The following is a 19,475-nucleotide window of genomic DNA, read 5'->3' on the forward strand; positions in this document are numbered from 1 at the left end:
TTAAATAGATAAATACTACACATTGGAATGAAAATGTTTGCATTTTAATCCAGTTTTTATGTTCCACGTGAGGAGACTTTCCTTGAACATATTTTAGTATATTTAATTTACAGAATTCTATTTATTGAGTTCATAAAATAGGCACCATCTGTTTGGAAATTTTAAGAAAAGACAAGGCATGAACTATGGTAAATGTAATCAATAAAAGATGGTGCCTAGTTACAGTGCTTCAGAACATCCTTAAGTAAATTATGCCTTGAAAACAGCAAGTCTCAGCAAGTTGAACCCACAAGGGCATCAACGTAGAGTAGCCACCATTCCCAGCGTGGCTCTCCTTCATGTTGTCAATTAAATCTCCTAAATGTCTCTGGATTTACTCTGAGGAAGCCTACTGGGTATGTGTCTACTTTATCAATAGAGCAGAGCAAATGGCACTGGATTATGAGTCAGATGCCTTGCTTATAGCCATGGATTCAGAGTTAACTATCTGTGCAACTTTGGACATGTGACCTAAAGTCTCTGAGCCTCAGCAAGCATGCTGCTGATCTCCATCCCTCACCTTCGGTACAGAGGGCTAACTGAATGTAACATGCTTCATATATTCCTATTCTTACACTATGGTTCAGGCCGCAAGTTCCCATCAGTTTAAGATAGTATTCCACTTCTCAACTACTGCCATCCTGTGACTGGATAATTTCTAAGGTCGTTACCATTTGCAATACTGCAGGACTCCAAATGCCCCAAATCAATTAATTGATTCCTGGTATTAATACTCATAATGGCTCCTACCGGCTCTCCAGATAATCCTGGTGCTATTTACAAATGTTCTCTGGTGCTTCCTAGCTCAGTGTCTCTTAGTCTGACTGCAATGGCTACATTCTGATGAATAAAACTGAAGTTTATTAAAAATGTATATACCTACATACGCATGCATCTATCTCATAATTTATATGTGTGTGCATGTGCATACGGTTTGAAAGAAAGTTGAATATTTGTCATTTTAAAAATGCTTAAGTCATTTATTTCAATTGGCAGTAAATGATAGCTTGGCAATGTTTACGAATGATATGTAATTGAAAGGAGAGTAATTCTGTGATAGGATGTCTTTTGGCTTTGAGAAATGTTTTCTGGAGTCATAACTCTGTGCAGTAGAATGGTGGAAATGTTACCCTGAACTCAATCAATCTCCTTGAGCATGCATCTGTCTCTAAACTACCTCTGAAAGAGAAAGTGAGTAAATGTGACATAAGTGACAAAATATCCAATTAAATAAGTTCCCTTCCGTATATTGTAACGTGGTCTTGGCAAAGTGTACCATGTGGACCGTAGCATGTATATTGTTGGATGTAAAGTTAAGACATTTATCAAGAAGCACCATGATAGGGAAGATGGAGCAGTGGACCTGGAACTAAAATGCAAGGACTCAAATCCTGTCATCGGTCAAATAAGGTATGGATTTAAAAGTGATTTTTTAAAAATCCAATAAATGTAAAGATTATAAATATATCATAATTAGAAAAATGCACACCTTTAATTGTAATAATAACCAGTGGGAACTTATATGAAGAAACACATCTCTGGTCTGTTTGCTGCATTTGTCATTTTTTATCTTAGGCATTAAAAGCAACTAAATGTAAACAGAATTTAATAGATTTCATTCCCCACTGGCAGCAGTAAGTTTACAAGATGGCTGGCCACAAAGTAATAAGACTGATGTAATTCTTTCCAACAATTTAGTGTTGACCCTTTGACAGTATGGAAATACAATAAGTTGTTAAAAAATATAATAATTTTCATGATGAGAACCTTGGCTTCCTTTTCTTTAGAGAAAACAATGTGTTGGTTTGAAATCAAATATTCACAGTTGTTCTCTGCATGCCTCTTTTCAACATCTATAATGGTGCCCTTGCCACAACTTTCCATTGCTTCTTTCTTCCTATCAAGGAAAACAGAAGGTCAATTAGAGAATAGGATATCACAAAAATTCCAAAAATATTTGATTGTAGATAAAAATCAATCCTTTTATTAAACTGTTATCATATGTAATAGACACTCTCAGATTGTGTGTGTTTATTTCTGTACAAATGAAGTTGAAGATTATTAATATATAAATTGGGTATTTCTTTTGGTAAGTGAGTTAACTTGTAAAATGATCATGATGTCTGGTAGGAGATGAATATGCAAAGGAAAAGTAAAATGATAAAGCATATCTTTAATACAGCATATTTTTAAAAATATTTTAGTTTTAGGGTAGTCATATAATAGCTATGCATAATTTTGGACTTCTTGGTTATGTCTAGACATTCTCAAATCTTTTTTTTAACAAAAAATTTTCCAAAAAATATATTCAAGGAATTGAAACAATATTTATTATTATATGCACTAGCATATCCAAGTGCCAGTTAGCAATTTAAAAAGTTATTCTTCTTAGGCAGCCCAGGTAGCTCAGCAGTTTAGCGCTGCCTTTAGTCCAGGGCCTGATCCTGGAGACCCAGGATCGAGTCCCACGTCAGGCTCCCTGCATGGAGCCTGCTTCTCCCTCTGCCTGCATTTCTGCCTCTCTCTCTCTCTCTGTGTGTGTCTCTCATGAATAAATAAATCTTTTTTTTAAAAAAAAAAGTTATTCTTTTTAAGATGGAGACTACTGAAAGTTTGGACTACTTTGTGCTCATGGATTTTCCATATCACCAAAAACTATAAATAATTATTAATAAAAAATTCACATGCCTATAATTTGCTATATTCCTACAGTAAAAAGAAGTAAAATAGCAGATTTTTGAAAGAATATATCTTTAGTCAAACCATGTTAAGCCCCTATATGTATACATCAGGATAAAGAAAACGTATCACCACACTGACTGGTGTTTATGGGAAAATTATACCATTTGTCTTGCTAGAAATTCACATTTAGTGAATAAAGTGCTAACAGTTCTATAGCACAGGTATGAGTATGTTTTATTAAAAATAATAAACTCCTATCCCCAAAGCACACAAAATGTGAATATTTTTATTAATGTCACTGTCTGTATATATTTGGTCACAGGATCCAAAGTGCTTTCTCTGCCCGTCCTTTCACACCATACCCATGCATATGTATATCAGGTCATCATGTTGCATACTTTAAATATCTTGCAATGGTATTAGTTAAATATGCCTCAAAAAAGCTGAATACGGGGATCCCTGGGTGGCTCAGCGGCTTAGCACCTGTCTTTGGCCCAGGGTGGGATCCTGGAGACCCGGGATCGAGTCCCACATCAGGCTCCCTGCATGGAGCCTGCTTCTCCCTCTGCCTGTGTCTCTGCCTCTCTCTCCCTATGTCTATCATGAATAAATGAAAAATCTTAAAAAAAAAAAAGCTGAATACAAGAGAAGAAAATGGGAATTCATACAGAGAGAATTTAAAGGATTTGGCCAATGCCCTGCCTCATCAGTGACTCCTAGTGAACTGAAACTCCTCTTTCTCCCTTCATTCTACCTTTCCTCTTGTCTTCCCTTCTCTGTCTCTTTCTCCTTCATTCGATACTCATTTGTGTCCTTGGCACCTGTATCAGGTGCTGTGAAATGCACAGATAAATGAGAACCTCCAGGAAATTACTAGATCTATTGCCTGGCCCTCTTAGTAAGTGAAATACAGAGTCTGAAATGTAGGACTGAAGGCCCTGACTCATCAACAGATGGTGCAGTCTCAAACAAAAAAAGACATGATTTCAATAAATATGGAGATGAAAAGAGAACTCATAAACTGCCAGATAGGCTGGTTGACCACGGTACGCACACTGCAAATCTCATGATGTCAAGTATAGATGGACAGGTAAGACAGATATGTTTCCTGGACAGAATAAATAAACCAAAAGTGAGTTGACTTGACATATGAGTTACTTCATGGGATAGCCCCTCTAGAGGTCAAGGAAAGTGGCCAGTATTACAAAATATGTATACGGTTTTTACATACTCGTTCTCAAAAGAACCAATTTCGTTTCTAATGTGTTTTCTTGAATTTAGAATATCGCCTTTGTCAATAAGGAAGGTTTTTAAAATGCAATAACACACCTTACTGAACAAATTTATTTAAAATGATATTATCTGCCATTTGTCTTATTTTATATTGCTGGTTTCCGCTGAGTGCTAATAAGTGCTTGCCATTGAAGAGGTTTGCATTTCACATCTGTCACCAGCATCCAGTAACTGCACCTAGGGGGAACTGTCAGGGAGATTGTTATTCTCCTTCGTAACACCCCGAATCTGTCTCACATCATTTACATACAGATAGTTACAGGCATTCATCATTTCATTATGCTGACGACTTCACTATTCTGATGTATAATGTCTCTTTAATGAGCCTCAAAAAATACAATATTCCTTGATTTATGACTGCTTAACTGAAAAATTATACAAATGGAGAAAAAAAAACCCTCATAATGTATTTTCATTTTTCCTCCACATTACACTTATATTTAACAGTGACTCATGAGTTAAGATCATTGCTTCTTTGACAAAAGAAATGATCAGAATTTGACTTACCATGTTCTAGTGCCACTGCGTTTTATGTGCATATTTAAAGCTGCACAGTAAAACCGTGCTGACACCAAAAAAGTAGCAAATTAAAATCGATCTTTCCCCGCCCCCCACCCCCCAAGAAAGACGTGTATTGGACAACCAGTTCCAATATCACTCTGAGTTTGACAAGACTTCTTCAGTTGTAGTGAAGATTATCACTCTCCTATTCATTTTCCCTTCTGTAAGCAAATATTAAGGACCCTGACATCGAGAGAGCTCTGTCAAGCAACAAAGTAGTAGTAAGGAAAGAAAAAAAACAAAAACAAAAAGCAAAACAGAACAACATAAAAGGTAAATCTGAAAGGGGAACAGAGGCCTGGGAAAAGGTGAAGTTGCTATTTCTTTCATGATTGCTTCATTGCAGCCCCCGCTTGAGATGGCAGGCCCAAAAAGGTGTCACCAGCCTTGTGTCCTATTCTCTTAAAAGCTATGCCATTGAATTTGATGAAAAGTGTCCTATTTATTAATTAAAAATCATTTCCCAAAAGGAACTGATTGTTCCTCAAACAGGCAAGAGTTCCAAAGAAGTATAAATTGTTCATGTGCTGCCAGCTTTTGCAAAAGAAAGCCTCTGAGTGTAGTGTAAATCATATTAGAATGAACACTACATACAATTAAGAATAAAAACAGATCTGGAATCTCAGAAGAGCTCATAAATCAGCATGAGTAAGGGATACAGAAATAGAAACAAATTCAGGAACTTGCATCCATAGACAGATTTGATATCAGCTTCTTAGGTTTAGCTTCAACACATCTGAGATTACTGGTAGCTTTCAGTTTCTAAAAAAAAAAAAAAAAACAAAACAAAAAAAAAACAGAAAACCAGGCTACACTAACCCAGAATCATTACGAAAAGAGTGGTTCAGGTTAAATAGAAGTAAACACAGGACTGTTCTCATGTAGAATAAGTGAAAGGACTGCATATAGAAATCCTAATAAAACACATATGGCTGTGTGCAGACACAGATACTCCATAAGAAAATGTCCTTTTATAAATATATCCAAGAAAATTGGTTCTATTACTTTAATCTTACCTTTTTATTTCCTGGCTTGCTTACTCCCTTTCAGGCTCACGATAAATTACTTTTGGTTGTATCTAAATATGTGACTCACCCACAAAAAAAATAACCAAAGTTGAGGGGGGGGAAAGGTGATGGGATTCCATTTATTTGGGTACTCTTAAGTAGAAGAATTCTAGAATATATTTAAACCAATTTAGCGCTATTCACAAAAAGTAATTTTTAACTCCTTTTAGTAACTATGGCAGGGGGGCGGAGGGGCGATGATGGTTTTCCTACTCTTTGTAGGAGGGATTCCTTAAAGAGCCATAGTAGTTGTTGGCCTATGCTATATAAAGAAAGAATACAAGTCGCCTGTTAAGTTTGCGTAATAGAAGATTCTGACCTCACACAACAAAACGCAAGATGTATTATACAACGTATATATAAAAATATTCCCAGACAGATGCTTATAGTTTTAGGAGAAACATGGGTCTTAACACCAAACATCTTTGAATTGCCCAGGCACTTATACCCTTAGGCCAAAATGGGTCCTGACTTTTACTCTTACTTTTGCTTTATTTTACAAAAAGGGGTAACTGGAAAAGGCACTGATATATTAATATCCCTGAGTATCATATTTACAAAACAGCCTAGAGAAATATCAATCATTTCCTTTTTATTCTAGACTGGGATGATGTGCTCATTTATGGGCCTCTTCATCACTGAGATCAACTAGTTTCCCCTAAATAAAAACAACAGCAAACACGATAATGAGGCCTCACTGTCAATCACTCGTACGTGTATCATAACATGTCGTCTTCACAATAACCCTCTTGGATGGGCATTTATTTTTATACACATTTTAAAGATGCAAAAGCTGAAGCATTGAGAGCTTACCTGACACTGCCAAAGTCAAACAGTCCTCGGGGTGCACCGGCCCTATACTCGACCCAGCCCTGTGTCTCAACCTTAGATCCTTGTGGGAATCAGATTTTTGCCTTTCCCGGAATCTAAACGTCCTATCACGCCCATTGAAATTAAAAAAAAAAAAAAAGAATCCAACTAACCAACAAGTTAATAAACCATAAGAAAGCCTACCTTCATCGCAGCACCATCTTCACTTCTCAACTAAACTGCTTCTGTTTCGTTGCCTTCCTCTTCAATGCAGTATCACCTGGCCTTGGCCTCACCACTTGGCTAATCCTGCTCTTGCCAAAGGGCGAAAACCTGTGGCCTATCATTTCCAAGGATCAGGCCAGCTTGATCTTAATTGATCTCTTTTGCAGTGAGCTCTTCATCATCACTGATTTCTCCATAAAACTCACGCCCCAATGACTTGACTGGCTCCCCTTGTGGGGCTCCTTCTGACCTTTCCTCAGATGCCTCATTTCGGGGTTCCCTTTCCTTCACCATCTCATTAGATATCATGCTCCCTGGGGTTCCATTTCTTTTCCAATCACTCACTCACTCACTCTGCAAACTACCTTTACCTGGGGGTTCAATGGGCACATGCTCAAGATCCCCAGAGCAAGACATCTTATTTTCATAAACCTCCTCCTATATCACTACCTCAACATGAGGCAGCAGCACCCAACCAAAATGGAAAAGGATACAACAGTCCACTTTCTTGTTTCTCCTCTCCCTAGCTGTAGCTCACCAACACTTGATATTAAACAATGAGTCAAGTCCTCCTGATCTTGCCATCACCATGTATTCATCTTCATCTCTATCCAACCCTCCCTATATTCACAGCCTCTGTTGTATTGCTCACTGTTTATTTTCTGACACTAAACTGCTGCAGTTCACAGCATTCATCATGCCCTTCCCCCCCATCCCTTATACCTTTTGAATCCACCCCCGTCCCACCACACATCTCAAGTCCACTCAATCTAGGTACCACTCGCTACTTCCCGTGGAAACCTAGTGCCTCTTTTCAGTTTCCTCCTAACATGTTATGCATGGCTTGAGCCTTCAGATACATTTAAATGGAAGTAAAATGTAGTGGTTACATGTGTGGCTTCTATACTCTGCCAGCAGACAGGTGATTTAACCTCTCTTAACCTTACTTAATGGCTGCCTCACATCCACAAGATGGAAGACGACCATCATACATCAGTAATAGGGTAGTTGTGAGGATAAAGCAGAGAATTCTGAATAAGCCTAGCATATATTAATACAATATTGTTATAATAGTTTATAAATATTTCCCCCCAATTCCCCAGGAGACACCATGCTTCTTGAAGGTGGGGATTTATCTTAGTATAACCAACACTTCACACCAAGCCCAGAGCAAGGGCTTCTATACCTTGAAATGGATTGAATGAGGCGATGTGACACCGTGTTCTAAATAAAAGACCTATTTTATTGGCTTTTGCTCCCTAGTTTAAACTCAAGGTGAATTAAGCAAGTAAGACGATAACCAATGAAGTATTTCACTCCATATCAGAGCCTATGTGTGAGTTTTCAGGCATGACCATAGGCAAATATGTAGGCATTTCCTGGTGGGTGTCAAAGGGGAGAGCTGCCATCTTCCCACTTGACTGGATACACAGCTCATGCTCTGTAATCCCTCTAGGGAGTTTCAGGACCGACCCCCCACCTTCCCCCCCACCCCCAGTCAGCCTTACTCTTACACATCCACACATCTACATCCCTAGACCATATGCCTTCAGCCAGAAACCTCTGTATCTGGGGTCTTTGGCAGAGGTCTTCCTCAGGTGGCTCTGCTATGACTTCTTATGGAGGAACCTTGAACACATGTCTTTCCACTCTGACTCAGTACCATCCTGCTCCTAGCTCTACAGCTCTACCTCCTTTACCTCCCCATCACCCTGGTCCACAAAGCCGACAGAGCTTTTTGTTCAGAGCTCTAATTGGCCTAAATGAGGCCCACATCTGTGCTGATCCACCTGACTCCCAACCAGTGTGTTTCATGAAGGGAAATGAATTAGGGAGGAGTCGGGGCTTTCTCCAAATTAGCTTCCTGCTTATATTATCCCAGCAAGTGATTAAAGGCTTGACTGTTACTTTCATTTTGGCTTACTGTCTTAATTGACTACTCAGACACCTGGCAGCTCAGCTCTCTCCACATCAGCCCAACTCCTGACAACTAAGGAAGATGGGAGATTGCAAAAGGAAAATATCCTGAAATACAATATTTACCTACCCCTCACCTCATCGGAAGAAAGGAGGACACTCTTAGATTTCCAGAATTCTTAGAGTTTTCACGATATCATTTGTCCATGGATATATTATGGACCTGGAATTCTATGTGACCTAAAGGCATGGTTCAAGGTGGTGACGAGGCTCTATCAACTCGTAGTTCAAAAATCAAACTTCCATAGTGCTATGTTGCTATGTTGTAGGGTTGACTCTGGAAATATACCAACTTCCAGAATATTCTGTGGTTTTTTTTGTGTTCCCTTTTCGGAGGTGGTGTCTGTGATGTCACTAAATCACCCATCATGACGATGCCCCCAACCCAAGTGGTTAGAGAAAAATCAGAATAATCCAAAAGCAGAAGTCTAAGTGTATGTGTTTGGGTCACCAAGTATGAAACATCAGCTTCTTCAGGTTTCCAAATGAACTCATTTCAGAGTGAAGGCTAAAGATTTAAGAATGCATCCATCACCACAGATGTAAAATTGTCTGGACTTAGAGGAGATATTGGCCGATTGGATTTAGTATCCTGTTTTATATCAGTTTTATTCAGAGACTTCTAAGAACAAAGGGGCATAAACAGGGAGAACAGGAGACAGAGTACACTTTCCTGTGTGTGAACCCCTCAGGGAAGAGCAGGGACAGTACACACGTTTCCAAAAGAATGGTCGTCAGCTCAGCAGTGCCGGTGGGACAGATGAGGCAGGTCTATGAGGACTCTCACCTCACAGTAAAGGACATTGCAGGATTCTGAGAAGTGAGGAACACCTGCCAAACCCAGCGCCACACTTCCTACCACAGTGTGGAATCCATCTTGGAGAATGATCGTCTCTAAGACTCCTCTTTGCATCTCAGCCTTTTCCCTACCATTTTTCCATTTCCACTGGTTGGTCTCCCTCAGTTGCCTCTGGCTATGTATCAAACGTTAAAACTTTTCTCCTTTTTAAGAAAGAAATACAAGTCCTGCTGGCATGAAGCTAAAACCTGTTCCTTAGTAATTGAAACACACTTTGTAGATTTGCCAGTGAAAGCTCCTAAGTTCAGGTCTTCGATAAGAAGAGCCAAAATTAAAAAAAAAAAAAAAAAAAAAAAAAAAAAAAAAAGCTTGATGGAAACATCCCCAAGTAAGAATAAGACCATTTCCTTTAGACTTTAAATAGTATGAAAGAATGAAAGATCTCAGAAATAATTACTAAGAGTGAGCCATGGCTTACCTTTCATTGTGTTGTTTTTTAACTGAAGATCTTAGCTAAGTTCTTACATGCTTAAGTTTTTTGCTCAAAAACTATTATTATTATCATCATCAGGCTATTGTCATGCATATGGAACACAATAAATATGTTTTAATATTAGACTTAAGGATAAAAGCAACGGATCAAAATATGTGATTTATCACCTACTGGGCTATTTATTACTTCAATCTTAAGTCTATGCATTTAAAAATTTTATCCCAAGGTAAAGTTAGAAGAACCACCTCAAGGAAAGTACAAATTATCTGCCAAACAGAGCAGACAGGAATTTGCAGGAACCTAATGTCAAGAGAATGTTAAATGCCTATACTTCAGGAACAACCAAACTAAATAAGCAAAAACAACTGCTCTTATTAAGCAACATAACAATGAAATATTTTATATATTTAATACCACTAGAGGGCTTGATACGGTTTGCTTAATAAAAAGAAATTCTTACACCAGATTGCCTTCTTGGTAGAAAAGACCTTCTATATAGTCATCCTAATCATAGTTATTAAAAAACACATGTGTAAACATCGATTCAAAATACAATAAAATGATTATATCAAATACAGACTGAACACTGTGTTAAACAATTTAAGTGTGTTAAACTATAGGGTTTTGAGCATCACTTAGTCTTAAATGACACTGAACTGTATTTCTGCAAATCTGTATTTGACAACATGGTTCTGATAGATGGCCTAGGACATTCTGGAAGAAGATTAATAGCTTTAAAGCAACTCACAGATTTCTCTCAGTTGCAAGTCACAGATAGTATTAATTAAAAATAATTTGCTTCCAAGTAGTCTCTATATTTTTAGAGGAATATTTACTTTCATGAAAATTTTTCTATGACTCTAACTAGAAAAATTATACTAGAGAAGACATTAAAATTGAATGACTTTGAATTCCTTTTGTAGAACAAGTAACATATTTAATAATTTTGATTTTGTCTCAAGGGATGTTTGGCTTTAAATCAACTTCATTATTCGGTCATATTGTAAATACATATTTTTATGAGACAATGAGAGAATAAAAATTACTACACTTAGCTAAGGGAAACAAGTCTTAAAACTGATTCTAAAACTTTTACTTAGCCATTTAAAATATGAATTAGATCCATTGCCCCGAGTCATAGAATGATGTGAAATATTACCATGAATATAATTTTCAAATTTTGATGTGAAAAATCTAACTCTCACTGCATAATGTAAAATACTTCTGCAATTATGAATAATCAAGTGAAATATAAAAGGTCTCATTCACAAGAACTTTCCCAAACTATGGACTCAGTTTTAGGGTAAAAAAAAAAAAAGGTTGTATATCATAGAATATTATCTGAGCTATTTTTGGGGTTAATAACACAAGTCAACACATAAGATATATCTGAGTACATAGTAGGGTGACATTTAAAATATGTAATCATCTGTGGTGCATGGACTTGCCCAATGAAAAGACCCTCCTGGTGAGCTCTGAGTATCAGTAGAGATATCTACATGTGATTTTAAAACCTAAAGAAACCTTAGTTGTCTGGAGGTTTTATTATTAAATACAATCTTCCCCAGATGTTCTGTTTTTCTATGTGATTCATGGGACGATCAAAGACATTGCAATCCAAGAGCGACAGCCAGCCACCTTTAGTCCACCAGCAAAATGGCTGTCATTTCATCCAAACATAACAGCACTTGCTTGTGAATTACAGTACAATACCGTGGAATATTATGTAGAAAATGCATTTCTTTATTTATATGACCAAACCAAGCCCTCAGGTCAGTTGACAGGGCTTTTGCAAGGTTGTGTTTGTCTTTATTCTTTATGAACATAACAGTTCTGTATGATTACATGGCAGATGCAGTGAGTAAAGAGCACTTGATAACTTAATAAGGTTCAGATTAAGCTTTCGAAAAATTGAACTCACGGTTATTATCACTGATAGCTTGATAGATTTAAAAATGTCACCAGCATTTAAGCATCCTGCCTTATAAAAGTTTCTCATTTGTTATTTTTCTAATGATATAACTCAAATCTATTGATTGTGCATGGAAAGGCTATCGTTCTTCCCAGCCTAGATTTATAATTATCTTACTTTCTCATCAGAAAACTGTCATACTGCTAAATATATCCTGGCAAAGATCATCATGACATAGTAAACAATTGTCATACTGTCCCTCATTTCACATCTGTTTACCCCAATTATTAACTTACTTACTTTTTATTTATTTATAGAAAGGAGGGACTTTTATTAAATCCAGGATATTTTCTTTCCAAGTGGTTATTCTCTTAACAGCAATGTTTCAGGAGATTATAGTACTCTGCCCACTGCTGCTTCTATGATACATACATTATTCTTACATTCTGTTAAGGTACACCACACATGGCATGGACACACAAAAAATGCACATTCTAATTTCATTAGAAAATACTTACAGTGATACACCTCTGTGAGCGATCTTAATGCTTCATCCAGAATAAATACCACATGAGGAGAATATTCAGAGGTTATTTTTATCTTCTTTCTCTAATTTACATGATCGCTGCATTCAAGTCTGAAAAAAAAATTAAATGTCTCACTATTAAATACAATGGCATAATTTCTATGTAATTTGTAAAACAATAAGAAAATGCCAGAATATTTCCCGAACACAGTAAGTTTCTGAATACTGAGTAACTACAAAGAATTTTAGAAATGCAATTTATATAGGATGCAAAAATCATCAGGCCTGTCAAAATTATATGAAATGTGCACTGAGCAATGCCAAATATTACTCCTTTTGCTTCCCTGGTAAGATGGGAAATGACCTCTACACATTCCAAGTGATCTTAACTGCATATACTTTTACTCAAGATAAGCATATTTAGGATACAAAGAAAAATTGAAAATATATCTTTTTCTTTCTACCAGTTAAATCATTTTCATAAAATCAACCTAGAGTATTTAGCTGAGTTAAACTCTTAGTGTTGGAGCAGTCACAGGGAAGTCAATTTTATTCCTCTAACCCAATTAAGTTATGAATATTCATGTTATGTTTAACAAAAGAGATATTCAAACACTGAATGAGATTGAGTGAGAGATTTGTTAAAGAAAGCTGTAAAATAATCATGATTTTTACAATAAGCTCCAGAGAAAGAAACAAAATGTGTATGGGTATCTTCAGATTCAGTGGGACAGAGAGGAACAGACCTTTGTGAGAGGAAGCTTGCCTACTCATAGCTTAGCTATCAGTGAAAATCAAACCAAAAAACCTTAATGCAAAGGACTGCCAATGGAAAGATCCTTTAAGGCTACTGATCTCTTTTAAGTTGTTTTAATGGGAATAAACTTAATACCTAGTAATAAAAGCCACAAAGTTTCAAGACACAGTTGTTTTAATTATTAAACAAACAAACAAATACTATTTTAGGTCCAAGTGCTGTAACACTCTCACCTCCAACTCCCAATGTCAGAATATGGTGCATTCATTTCCTGTCAGCCCCCAAGATTGTCACAGAGAATAATAGCAACAAAAGTCATTCAATGTCACCCTTGGAATCTCGGTAACAGTGAAGGGAGGCAGTCTGAAGAATAAACAACACAAAAAGACCTGCCTCTCCCCCAAAATATCTCTAGCTTAAATGCAATTACTGAAGTCAGTCAACAGTAGTTCAAACCATTGACAACCGACTTCCTGTCTGACTGGTTGATATGTCCAGTCTGATTTTTTTTTAAAGATTTTAATTATCTGAGAGAGAGAGAGAGTGCATGCATAGAAGCATGCATGGAGAGGGGCAGAGGAGTAGGGAGAGGGAAAGGGAGAGAATCTTAAGCGAACTTCATGTTGAGTGCAGAACCTCACACAGGGCTAGACCCCACATCCCCAAGGTCATGACCCGAGCGGAAACCAAGAGTCCTATGAGCCACTCAGGTGCTCCTATCTGGCCTGATTTTTAGTCCCCTGCTTAGCAGGGAGTCTGCTTCTCTCTCTGCCCCTCTCCCTCCCCATGCTCCTGTTCATGCTCCCTGTCTCTAAAATAAATAAAGTCTTAAACAAAGAAAGAAATGTTGAGAGAGGAAAAAAGGCAAAGAATACCATTACTCCATATGTCACAAAATTGCAATCAAGTCCCGAACAATTCTGAAACAATTTCTTATCCTGATGTTTTGATCCTACTTCAAAGTAGTTGTCAATTGTTTGTAAGCCTTGAGTGGTGAGCTAGTGGAAATACTCCCAAGGCTACCAGAGAAACTTCATGTAAAATCACTGTATTCATTTTTTTTTTCAACATGGAAGATTGCTTCTCTCATTAAGACAATGACCTTATAATCTACCTGGCTACCTGCTGTAGAATGCAAAATTATATACTTGGAATCAAGCATAGAAAAGTGGGCAGAGAAGAGAAGGATCTTTCCATTGAACACCTGTGATTTCAACATTCTTTTTCTTACAGCCTCACATTCACACTTATGACTTGTGCTCTAACCTTGTCTTTTAGCTTATGGAAAACAATCGATGAAAGTCAGGTTTATTTTGCTCTTAGCAAGGAGCCTCCCCCTCGGGATCCTATTCTGTTCTCAGTGGACATCTTGCTGCTCCACAGGGATGTTTGGTGGTGCAACCTAAGTGGCTCCTGGATTCCTGGGCCATTCACAACCAAATTGCCTCTTAAAATCCCATGTGCTGAGAAAGGATAAGGCTCTTGCCGGTATGCAAACCTCCCACTTATGCTACAACTAGAAGACTTGCCTTCTACGATCAAAAATAAATAAGCCAAACCAAAACAAAAGTAAAAGCACAGAAGGCTCTGAGTAACATCATACACTAAACACTCTCTGAAGTATCCTTTGATGCTTTGTGCAGCTATTACTCGACCTAGGCTTTTTGTACAAGTAATTGTTCAGAGGGTTATGTATGAGATGAGATGTTTTTGCCACTAGGCATACATTCCCAATCCTTCCTCATTTGATTAATTCAAAACAAATTATTTAAAAATGACTTGACTTGATTAGGCAACATTTAGTGTTACTTGTTAGCTGTTATTTAATTTCAACATTTATTTATCAAGCCATATGGATAAGTGTCTTAATGTGGCCCAGTAGTATTTTTCTGTGTTAAATTTTCTGAAGTTAGTATCCAGACTTTATTAAGAAATCTGTAATGTGTGGAAACAAATAAGTGATTTTCACAGAAGTTTAAAATTAGAAACCTCTCTACTATAATACAGTAAATTCACAGGGAAGAAAGAGATCAGATTTCTAAGACATATTTGCAAGCTGTCTGCCTGATATTTGGACATAGTATATAATCTGCTTGTAACAATGTTCTCAATGGTATTTTAAATTCCCAGAATATTCAACTAAAGCATCTATGTTTTGGCTTCATTATATTTTGGTAAGCATGTCTGGGAACAAAGCCCACTAAAACCACAAATAATGGTCAGAAATGAACTGCATTCTGACTTCTAATTTGGGATTCAATACACAGTTTCCTACTGTTCATTTTCCTTCAACATCCTACTGACTCCTTAGGGGAAATCACTGCTACCTTGAAAAGGGTCTGGCTCAGTCGCACCCACTGAAATGCAAAATAGGAGCCACTTAATGTTTGGCTAAAATAGAGTTCTAACACGATTATGCAGGACAGTAACAATAACAACAACGTAATAGTACCTAACATCTATGAATTAGTCATGATATGGCAGGTCTACAATGTACATCAATTTTTCATTCACATATGAAATAAGAGGTATTACTGTCAACTTCATGTTGTATATTTACGGAAATGAGGCTAAAGGAGTACTAAGTGATTTTCTCATCAAAGTCATGTGCCTGGCTCATAAAGAGTCAAGTCAGTTTCATGACAATGTTATTCCAACATTCTTTCCATTAATTATATTACTGAACTGTTTACAAGAGAAAATGAAATGGTTTTTAATCAACTCAGTAAGAAATGTCGTAATATATAACACGTAACAGGTAATGCTTCAATTTTTTAAATCATCATAGAGATATATGATGATTCTTTTAACTAATAAGAAAAAAATACGGAGTATAACTCGAAAAGAAGTGGATCCTATGAAGTATCATGTTCACAGTAAATTAAATAATAAGGAATATGAATGTCGACCTGCTAATGCTAAATTTCGGAATTAAATCATTATAGAATATACATGGGAAATAAAAATGAGATATTTATATGACTTCCAGAAAATAAATATAATTCAAATATATTTTGGATCTTTGCAGTTTTTACAAAAATGAGGAATTGTATATATATATATATATATATTATTAAATAGATATATACATATTTGTATATATTCTATATTATGCAGTACATACAATATTTAAAAATTCTTCATTTTCCAAGAGTAAATGTTAAAGAGATGTAAAACACAATTTACTTTTTTAAAGATTTTATTTATTTATTTATGAGAGACACAGCGAGAGGCAGAGACACAGGCAGAGGGAGAAGCAGGCTCCCTGCAGGGAGCCCGACGTGGGACTATATCCTGGGACTCCAGGATCACAGGATCACGCCCTGAGCCAAAGGCAGGCACTCAATCACTGAGCCACTCAGGTGCCCCTAAAACAAAATTGAAATGTACAAAAATGTTTATACATCAAGCAGTCTAAATCCATATCTAAGTACGGGGAGTCTATCTAATCTGAGGTCATTCATGTTAAATAAATGAGTCTAAATAGTACTGTACTCATCCACATCAGGTAGACTCGTATTTTGGGCAGGAAATGTTGAAGATTTCAGATTTATTCCTTCAAGGTAAGCCAAATTAATGGCATATGCTGTGTCTATATCCAAGAAGAAAGTGGGTAGGCTGAATTCTGAGCAATGCAAATAACTTCATGCTATGCACCTTGTTTTCATATCACAATCTCACATTAAAAAGATGTACAGAATATATTTTACATGACTATTAATGGCAACTAATTTTACATGAGGAAAGTCTGCTAGCTCTTCCTTGCTAGAGTTTCTTGTTTGTGTGTATTACTTTATAATTTCACGATATTTATTTTAATTACCAAAGAACTTCTTGGCTCTCACCAAACCAGTCTATTAATGAATGATGTAGAGATTTGCTGACAAACTTCAGTCACCCAGAAAGAAAAAAGAAAAACATAAAATTTCTACAAAGAGAAATCAAGGAATAGGTTAAGAATTTGGAAGAATGCACAAATTATACCCATAAGAAGGGTGTTACTTCCTCAGTATGAAGTTTTAATCATGGCTTATTCATGTGAATTTTTTTCTTTATCTCGTTCTTTTTTTTTTTTTTAAGATACATGCCAGAAGTAGTTGTGTTGTAGTTTTTTTTTTTAAGATTTTACATATTTATTTGAGAGATGAGAAAGAGCACTAGTGTGGGGAGGAGAAGGCAAGGCAAAGGGAGAAACAGGCTCCCCACTGAGCAGGGACCCCATGAATGTGGAACTCAATCCCAAGACTCTAGGATCATGACCTGAGCCAAAGGCAGATACTTAACTGACTGAGCCACCCAGGCACCCCCGGAAAATAATTTTAATACCTAAATTTTATCTAATCCTTTTATTTAGGTCAGAAATTAATAAAATCTTTTAAATGTGGGGGGGGACTTGAAATTTACAGTTTCCAAATATCCAAATCAGCACAAAGGATTTTTGTTTGTAAGGATGAGCCTATAAAGACACAGCTCCGATAAGGCTAAGAATAGGACACAAAGGCCAAATGCACATTGGTCCAAAATGGTCAAGTCGTCAAAGTGTTAAATTGCTTGAAGATGAATTTATTTTCTACAGAAAATAATTCAGCAGTTTCACAAATGATAGCCAATGGTGCTTACTTGAAAACCAGAGTCACTTGAGGAAAGACCATTTATTTTGTGTGTGCACAGCATGTTTATGGTTTTGACCTCTTTCGTGATCTTTGTACAGTCACTAATACTGAGTAAGAAAAAGGTATAAGTTGGGATTTTCGAGAATTGGGGGATTTATTTTTAAATCTTCAAGAACTTTCCCATCATCCATATTTCATTTTCTGCCAAATATACCAGCTCTGTTTGCTGGCTAATGTTGTGACACGGTTCATAAAAGTTTGGTGTCAAGTAATTGCTCCCAAAAAGTTGTTGGAAAATGAGTATTTCCAAGCATCAGCTCAGGCAGTGATAAAGTCTTCACATTAGTGAGCTTTGGAAACTGCATTGCTAATTAAGCAATTATACCTAATTTTTCAAATGTTTACTTTCAGAAAGAGACAAAAATACTTATTTCATTTCACTCAATGATAAAGGCATTTATCTGTTAACCATATTTCATTCAAATTATGTATTTCTTTTACATTTAATAAAATATTCTCCACATAAAAATTTTTAAAAAGACAATTAAAAAGCACTTCGTTAGAAGAATAAAGTGATGTTTATCTCAATCATTTAATTGCACAATGCGGTACTCATACTCACTCTCTTACCTTTTGCCTTAAGCATATTTTTAAAAGACTTTATTTATTTATTCATGAGAGAGACACAGAGAGAGAGAGAGAGAGGCAGAGACACAGGCAGAGGGAGAAGCAGGCTCCATGCAGGGAGCCTGATGTGGGACTCAATCCTGGGACTCCAGGATCATGCCCTGGGCTGAAGGCAGGTGCTAAACCACTGAGCCACCCAGGGATCCCTGCCTTAAGCATATTGATACAAAATGAGATATGCTGTTTCTTTTGTCTGAGTAATCACGGGTATTGTCCCTTTTAACCTAAGAACACTTCCGCACAATTAGAGACAGCTATTCCCTTACTGAGAATGATCATTGGTTTTAAAAGTTGCTCGACACGACTGCATGATCATTATTTTTAATTGTACAGATGACACTAATATTATACTGAGTTTGAAGAATCCTTTTTAAAAGTATGGACCACTGACGCAAATCTTCCCAACCAGTTATTTAAGAGTCTGAATTTTCTTCCGTTTCATAGTTTAAATATTTTATCTGTTATGAACAATACATTTTTGATCATATTAACCAATTCATGTCCTTCAGAAATGATGGAAAAGTTGTGAGAATAGAATGATGTTTAAAATTAAAAATATATGTGTCTAATTTTTAAATTACAAAAAATTACGCTGTATCAGACAATAATACAGAAATATAAAAGGCAGAGAAATATACTTTTAAGATTTTGCAATCCAATTGATGAGGGAAGGGATAGGAGCCACACTCACAAAAGAAAAGGCTGGGTTCACTCTTAGACCAAATGAAACCAGGCATTGTTCCCTACATGTCAATTAGTCAAAGTCTGTCCTCCTTGTGAAATACATCATCTGACATAATACAGCCAAAACTTGACACAGTACATCAGTCCCCTCCTGATCCGTCCTGAAATGGTTTCTTCACTGGACCTGTAGAGCCATGCCCTCTCTTAGTTCCTGCCTTTTGCTCCTAGCACTCCTTCCAATCTTTCTTCCAGTTTGCCCATCCTTGAGTCTTGGAGCATCCAAGAGCACAGTCCTTGACTTCTGTCTCCTTTTCATCCTTACTGTCTAGAATTGCTCTGTCCAATATGGT

The sequence above is a fragment of the Nyctereutes procyonoides genome, unplaced genomic scaffold (assembly GCF_905146905.1).
Source record: "Nyctereutes procyonoides isolate TBG_1078 unplaced genomic scaffold, NYPRO_anot_genome, whole genome shotgun sequence".
Lineage (NCBI taxonomy): Eukaryota > Metazoa > Chordata > Mammalia > Carnivora > Canidae > Nyctereutes > Nyctereutes procyonoides.